This window comes from Coenobita brevimanus, chromosome 18, assembly GCF_032717465.1.
Source record: "Coenobita brevimanus isolate Jiangsu-jjx chromosome 18, ASM3271746v2, whole genome shotgun sequence".
Classification (NCBI taxonomy): Eukaryota; Metazoa; Arthropoda; class Malacostraca; order Decapoda; family Coenobitidae; genus Coenobita; species Coenobita brevimanus.
In genome coordinates this window covers 37,256,475-37,265,252 of record NC_136971.1, presented here as the reverse complement: position 1 = coordinate 37,265,252, position 8,778 = coordinate 37,256,475, and the positions used below count along the sequence as shown (strand labels likewise).

Sequence of the window (8,778 nt, the reverse complement as noted above, 5' to 3'; positions counted from 1 at the left end):
AAAAAGTTCTGTCAAGACGATTCGAATGCATTCCACTTGCAGCTCACATGTCAGTGAAGGTGCCAGTTAACAATCTGAGACCACGGACGATGGGTATTGAAAAACGCCTCATGTTTTTTTTTCCCCTCGTTATAAAACATGCTTTCTTAAGAATGGTATATACGGCATGCTCGTAAAAGTTTCTAGTGGCTATTGCTATTATATTTACATTCAAATGATAAGTGATTATATCTACTTCGGACTTCACAAATTATAGTGATCATTTAGGATACCCTACCCAACCTGCATGATGGCACTGAGAGAGAGAGAGAGAGAGAAAGAGACCCTTTGATCTCTTGGATCTGAACCACTACACAAAATGCACGGCCGTTTCTGAGTTCTCTACCATTGTACCACCAGGTGTCCATCAAGCCTGGCAGAAAATATAGTCTGCTGTCACATGTCGGCGGCCGCGCTGTGGTGAGCCTGAGGTATACCTAAAACAGAATCAACCGTGGCAGGACTTGAACCTGCAATCTTCGGATCCGAAGTCCGACGCCTTATCCATTAGGCCACACGGTCACATACCTGAGGTGCAAATGCAAAATTATAACATAGTTTTCTTATTTTATCTCGGCCCAGATTTTTATTCCTTGCATTATATTTGGCGTAGCTTTGTGACTATGAAAATGCTATGGCATTACATCCTTTCCATAGCACTTGTTTGTAACTGGCCTATTCTGGTGTTTAGTTATAGTAAAAGCTATGTGAGGATTTCAGTTGTCCTTGTTTTGACACCTCACTTAGTCATTGTTTTATAGAAGTCTAAAGCAGGGGCATAGCCAGAAAGTTTTCAAGGGGGGGTGGGGAAGAAAGGTGTCTATAGATTCTTGATACGGTGATGGGAGGCGAGCGAAACGAGCCTCTGCCCCTGAGGGGTGTGGGGGAGGGGGCGCTGTGAGTCCTCACGGGAAATTTTTTGAAAATTAAGTACTTTTAAGGGCTCTCTGACGTCTGTGAAAGTCAATCAATCAATCATTTCCTGTGGCACCCTCGGGGATGCATAGGGCCTCGATGAACTCACACCACCACATCCTATCTTGTGCTAACTCCTCAAGATCTCCCCAACACTCATCTCCAGCTTCCCGTCTCATTGTCCTCACCCACGTCTCTTTTGGCCTTCCTCTACCTCTCCTACCAGGTGCCACCCACCCTGGTGTACCTCGTACTATTCCCTGTCTCCTATACACATGTCCTAGCCACTTCCATCGTGAGAATCTAACATATTCATCGATCGGCTGCACTCCCGTTATTTCTCTAATTCTACTATTTGGTATCCTTTCCCACCACTTAACTCCTAATATTCTTCTAAGTGCTTTATTTTCAAACACCAAGAATTTATTTTCCATAGTCACTGTGCTGTACCAAGACTCGTGTCCATAAATTAAGATACTCCTAACCATTACCTTATAAAGTTTGATTTTTGTATGCACAGAGAAATTGTTATTATTCCAAATATTTTTAAGCATTCCCATTGCCTGATTAGCCTTCTTTAACCTTTCCTCGAATTCAAAGTTCAAAGAACCATCCTTGGCTAAATAAGTACCTAAATATTTAAATCTATCAACTTGCTTTACAACCATACCTCCAATTACACATTCCTGCGCATTTTCCATATTCATATTGATTATTTCAGTTTTTCCACAATTAATAACCAAACCCACCTTGCGACCTTCATTCACCAAACAGTCCAACACTCTCTGCATCTCTTCTGGCCCATCACAAATCAAAACTATATCATCTGCATAATCTAAATCCAAAAGTTTCCTGTTCTCTCCCCAAAGTATACCTGCACCGGTTTCTGTTCCAACACGTTTCATAATGTAATCAATGACCAATATAAATAGTAAAGGCGATAGAACACCACCTTGAATTACTCCGGACTTGACTTCAAACGAATCACTCAGACAACCATCAACCATCACTTTACAAAATGTGTCCTCATGCATGTTCATAATGACCCTCACAAACTCCTCTGGTATTCCATAATGTCTCATGATCTTCCCCATAGACTCTCTCGAAACACTATCAAAAGCCTTTTCAAAATCTACAAAACAAAGACTTAACGGTACTCTCATTTCATTAACTTGCTGCATCAAATGCCTAACTATAAAGATCTGATCATTGCAACCACGTCCCTTTCTAAAACCAGCCTGTTCATCCCTCAGAATACCCTCAACCACCGGCTCCAACCTATTTAACAACACTCTACTGAAAACTTTCAAAGCTATCGGTGACAAAGAGATTCCCCTCCAATTACCACATTCACTCAGGTCTCCTTTCTTCGGAACTTTAACAATTACACCATTCTTCCAAACTGATGGTAGTAACCCCGTCACCCATATCTTATTGAATAGCTTGGTCAAGATCATTATTAATCTATCCCCCTCCACTTTAAACATTTCCGGAAATAAACCATCCTCCCCTGGTGCCTTATTATTCTTTAACTGTTTTACTGCTTTCTCCACTTCTGCAAGCCTCAACTCTCCTGTTTCTATATTTAAATCTTCCTGAGCAGACGGTATATCCTCTTCTGGAGGTATTGGTCTATTAAGAACTGTCTCAAAATGCACTTTCCATCTATTTTTAATATCTCCATCTTTGGTCAATAAATTTCCTTCCCTGTCTCTAATTGGTATTTCCTTGCGTTTACCTGCATTACCACTCAGTTCTCTAATCGATTCATATGCTATTCTTTGACTCTGTCCATCATTTTTGTTTATTAGGATTTCAGTCTCTGCAACCTTTTCATCCACACATCTTCTTTTATCTCTCCTAGCTAACCTTCTTACTTCTGAATTCAAACTCCAGTACGCAGCTCTTGCTAATTCAATCTCTCGTTCATCAACGCATTGCATCTCACTCCTCAATTTAGCCTCACCTCTCTTTGTTATCATATCCCACGTTTCCTCTGATATCCATTTCTTTCTCCTGAATCTATGTCTCCTTCCAATCGTACATTCAGCAGTCTCATGCAAAACTTTGTTCACATCCTCCCACATCTCATCTACACTTCTCTCCCCCTCTTCCAACGTTTCCAACACCAAAAACCTATTTCTGCATTCTAATCTGAATTCCTCCTTTTCTTCTCCTTCTCTTCTCAGCTTAACAATATCGTATCTACCAACACCAGATTTTTCCTTCTTCTGATTTTTAAGTTTAAACCTTATTTTTGCAATGCTGAGTTGATGGTCACTACCAATATCCGCTCCCGTTTAACATGAACATCTAGCAGAGAACTTCTATGCCTCCTACTGATAGCGATGTGATCAATCTGATTTTTATATTTTCCACACGGCGACACCCAAGTTGTCTTGTGTATATTGCAATGCTGAAAGAGTGTGCCCCCTGATGACTAAGTCATTTGCTAGACAGAAGCTTCCAAACCTCACTCCGTTTTCACTCATCCTACTACCAACTCCCATCTTACCCATACATGCCTCAAATCCCTCATTTGAACAGCCCATTACTGCATTATAAGTCTCCAACGCAGATCAAAACATCATGTCTAGGTACCCTTCCTACTCCTTCTTGCAACTTTTCATAAAATGTGTCTTTCCTTTCATCGAGTGCATCATTAGTAGGTGCATAACACACAAACAGACTGATGTTGCCATGATTTGATTTAAACCGTGCGTATAGCAATCGCTCATCTATAGGATCCCACTCACATAAAGCCTTATTTGCTTTACAACCCAGCAACAATCCTACTCCCTGATAATGCATTCCGTCCTGTCGGCCAGATATCAATAAACGTATACCATCCTCCAAATCCAACTTATCGACTCCAGTTAATCTAGTTTCTGTCAGAGCACAAATATCAAGTCCGTAATTTTGAAAAACCTTCACTAACTCATCGATTTTACCGTCATGATTTAGCGTTCTCACATTCCAGTTACCAATTTTAATTGTATTTTTTCCATTGACAAAGGAATTAGATTGTAACTGAGGCAACCGTGAGATTCTTAGCACCCCCTGCCCATTTAAGGGCTGCACGGGACTGGGGGCCATTATTGTTCTTTCAGAGTCCATCAAGGTTTCTTTGGCTAACTTCCTGAACACCTCGCCATTGTGTTGCAGTCGCAGTAGGCAGCTAACTTGCCTGATTGCCCACACCCGAAAGACCCAGCTATGCTGTAGCCAGTCACGTGCCGGCATGCTTCCCAGCCATTTCACTCTCAAGGAGTTCCTCTGCCTGAGAAAGCAACCACCCCCCTGCTCCCGAGGGCTTTTGATCTGTGTAGGTAGAGGGCGATCACTCCCTCACTAGCCATATACAGTGTATATACAGTGTATTGGAATATTTAGATGATAACTCATTATAGTGAAAAAAGTGAAAATTACAAGGAAATTATTTTGGCTGAAAAAAGAAGCTTTATAAATGACTGTTATGGAATAAAAGAACAGTAATTCATCCGGGAGTCTCATGTGCATTTTCCTCGCCTTTGAGAGCATTATTATATTAGCTAAGTTAGTTGGAACCCGGAAATGTCAAAACTAATCTGACAAAAGATGTTAACAAAAACATACAATTGTGTTCTAAAGGAAAGCAATATAATTTTAAATATTTCACATATCTCTTGGTAACTCACGACTCAAGTATCATATAACATATTAAGAACCACTTCCATAGTCCATACATCATCTATAGTTATAAATGTGCCATACATTGGAATTCTACCTACTTGTTTGAACTAAAAGGGTAAGCCTGTAAAATATGCTAAATTACTTAGACTTGTCTGGTACTTTTACTGGACTGTTCGAAGAAAAAATAATATTTATGCTCTCTCTCTCTCTCTCTCTCTCTCTCTCTCTCTCTATATATATATATATATATACCTGATTTCTACTTCGATCACAGGCAATAAAAGCTCTAACACTCATTCGAGCTGATCATTTTCATACTTTGAACAGAGCATTGATTAAGAAATCAGAGTTCTTATTAATTAAACTAGACGGAAGCACTGATTAACAAAAACATAAGACATTGTCGAACTCAGACAAATAAATGTAGTTTCATTTATACTGGTACTCTGTAACCGCTGTATCAACTAAATGAAAAAAAAAAAACACTTCTAATTACATATATATGCTCTCAACAATTTTGCATGCCATGACAGTACTGTATATTCATAAAAAGAGATTCAGTCTTCTTGCTTTTCTCTTTGAGAACCGATACTGACACCACAATTCTCTCTCTCTCTCTCTCTCTCTCTCTCTCTCTCTCAGGTGATTTATTTATTTATTGAGATTTATTATTATTTGCTTTAGCCCTATACGATTTCAAGACCCTCAAAGGGAGGGGGCAGCCTCCTCCGCCCCACCCCTTCGCTACGCCCCTAAGTCTAATTTATATTACCATAAACAGTACTACATACACACTGATAGCTTTCGCTTAACGTATATAACAGGAAATTTTAAGGACGATGATATTATGTGATTCAGCCAATCACTTCTTTCCTTACAACTGATTGAGGTTCCTGAGTGAGTCATTCACAAAAACACTTGTTTACTATGGAGTAGCTGCCAGATGTCTCTATGCATCAGATTATTTGGATGGACTTTCTACTTGGCCAACTGTACTGTACATCCTTTCTCGGTTAACTGTTTTGGCTTTTGCAGATACAATAGCTTATACTGTACAAGTGCTCGTGGGCCTTTTGGGCCCTCTCGCACTTGTTCCTGCCGAGAGCTCTCGCGCTGCGCGCTCGCTTTCTCGTGCTTTGCGCTCGTTTCCTCGTACTTCACGCGCGCGTTGCGATCATTTCAGGTAATCCCAGTCACGTTTATGTGCTGTTCTAGTCTAATTATGTCACTGTCGGCCGTCAAGGAGACATAGATATAAAGCCATAAAAAACTCTACGGTGAGCGCAACCCTAATTTCACGCACTCACACCGGGGCGGCGTTTTTTGGTCAAATTTTGATCTCTCATTAAATATAGTAAAAGTTTTTCAATCGTGATGGGACCAAGTTTTTTCACATCAGCGAATTTATTGCGATTTTTGTGCCAATTTTGGTGCGATTTGAATGTGTAGTTTCGGCTGCCCAAAATACACACACACGCAATACACACACACACACACACACACACACACACACACACACACACACACACACACGCACACACACACACACACACACACACACACACACACACACACACACACACACACACACACACACACGGCTACTGCTATAGTATATTAGATGTTTAGGGTAACACAAGGTTTGGTTGAGAAGTTCTGGTTTGGTTTACCCATTTTCTGGTATAGACACATTTTAAGTATTATAATCAAGCTGACACTTGAGTTTGTTCTCCTAGGTGAGCTCAAAGTTGGTTAGCTAATTTTCTGCTGTAGAGGTGCTATATTTTGCAGTTTTATTCAAGCTAACACCAAACGAAATACGAACGGTCAATGTCATCATCCCAACCTTTACTCCCTCATCAAAAGAGGGAGTATGGTTATGCGAAGGAAATAATATAATACCGGAGAACCACAAACAGCTTGCCAAGCGAAATGACTCACAAAGTCATTCACTCATGTTTTAAACCCCTGTAACCTGGCTTAATCTCACAGTCTCTGTGTGTGTATTTATATATATATATATATATATATATATATATATATATATATATATAGATAGATAGATAGATAGATAGATAGAGAGAGAGAGAGAGAGAAGAAAATAACAATAACCCAAGTAGGAATACACACACACACACACACACACACACGGATAAACGGGGAGAGAAGAGGAGGGTTAGTTAATGAGTAAGAGGGTGAGAGAAAGGGAAGGAGATAATAGCTTCATCAAGGTGGAGCAAGATCCTGGGCAATTACCGGGATGGAATGAGTCTGTATCTATGAGCTTTCCTAAGTTGTACTGGTATATGACCTCCCTTGTATATAGGTACACTTGCTCTCATAAAGTTAGCAGACATTTCATATTTTAATTACAATAAATATTAAGGTCACATTATGAGAAAATTGATGTATGCAATAATGGTTGGCAGTTGTCGATATTTGTTTGTTCTCTAAACTGGTATGGGCCCTATATAAGAGCTTCCCTAGAGAGCTTGGCCTTAGAGGAAGGAATTCGCTCAACAAACTGCCGTGTTCAGTGAGGGAGTGGCCCTGGCCTCTAAGTTACTGTGGCCAGTATACAGATGATTAACAAAGGACTTGGACAATCTCGCAGTGGGTCTGGAATGTCAGGGAATACACTGGGATTTTATTGCCAGGATCTGAATGTCCTGGAGCGTTACTGAACTGCCTTGACCAGTGATTCTTTATGTTGTACTCCCTTATAAGTTCCATTACGAGAGAGAGAGAGAGAGAGAGAGAGAGAGAGAGAGAGAGAGAGAGAGAGAGAGAGAGAGAGAGAGAGAGAGAGAGAGAGAGAGAGAGAGATCTAACTATCTATCTATCTATCTGTTTATTGCCAGACTCCTTAATCCCGTACAAGGTGGCCATACACAAATCGGCACCATGTCGCCTTGTCCCCCCCCCCCCCAGTTCATTGCCCAGCTCCCAGCTCACACCTCCCTCTCTCATATACCTCTCCACTCCATCCCTCCATCTCATCCTTGGCCTCCTCCTCCTCCCTCTCCCCCCTCCACCTCACTCACACACACTCTCCTCGTCAGTCTCTCATTCTTCATCCTTTCCACATGGCCAAACCACCTCAGTGTGTTTCTCCTAAAGCTTCCTATCACATCCACATCCACACCGCAACGCTCCTTCACTTCCTCATTTGACAGTCTGTCTCTCCATGTGACTCCACATGCTCCTCAGATAACTCATTTCCACTGCTCTCACTCTTGACTTTTGTCCCTCCAACAAGGTCCAAGCTTCATTTCCATACTTTAGAGTTGGTATCACATACTGTCATGTAATAACTTTTTCACTTCCATGCTCACTTCCCTGTTTCTTATCACTGCCTTCAAGGAATCAGCAACCTTTCTTCCTTATTGTACACTTTCAAGCACTTAACCATCCAACTTCCATCCTTACTCGTCACACTACCCAAGTACTTAAACGCACTCACATTTTCCATTTCCTCATCCAGCCTCACTGTCCAGTCACTGACTTCACTTCTCTCGAAGACCATAACTTTACCCTTCCCTACATTCACCTTTAGATTCCTTTTCTTACACACCCTCCCAAACTCATACCACCAAGCCTTGCAGCTTCCCTTCGTCTTCACTTAACAACACAGAATCATCCGCAAACGACAGTGCAGGGAGTTCCCAAACACTGCCCGTTCTCCTTAGGGCCACTCCAACATCCACTGCCCTACATTGTATCTCTTACATACTCCATCCATATACAAATTGAACAACCACTGGAACATGACACACCCCTGTTTCAATCCAAACTTCAAGTAGAAATCACTATTACACTATCCACAGGCACTGCAGCCTTAGCACACTGCAGTCTTAGTACGATGATATAGATATATAGATATATCTATATCTATCAATCTATCTGTCTACATAGATAGATAGATAGATAGAACGATAGATAGATAAATAGATAGATAGATGGATAGACAGATAGATGGATAGATAGACTGATAGATAAATAGGAAGATAGAGAGATACGGACAAATAGACAGGACACTTATCAGGGAGGCTGATATAATTATGACGCTCCACTTCCACTCAGTCTAACAGTTTCTCGTTTGCTTTAGAAACTGCTTACTGAGTGATATCCCTGTATCATTTATTTATTTCT

The 8,778-nt window shown here is 40.8% G+C and overlaps 1 non-coding gene across 1 annotated transcript; it reads right to left on the bottom strand.

Annotated features, from left to right (window-relative positions):
• Positions 1-488: 488 nt before the first annotated feature.
• TRNAR-UCG (transfer RNA arginine (anticodon UCG)) lies at positions 489-561 on the bottom strand. Its single transcript has one exon. It is a non-coding gene; the product is annotated as a tRNA-Arg (tRNA).
• Positions 562-8,778: the final 8,217 nt, after the last annotated feature.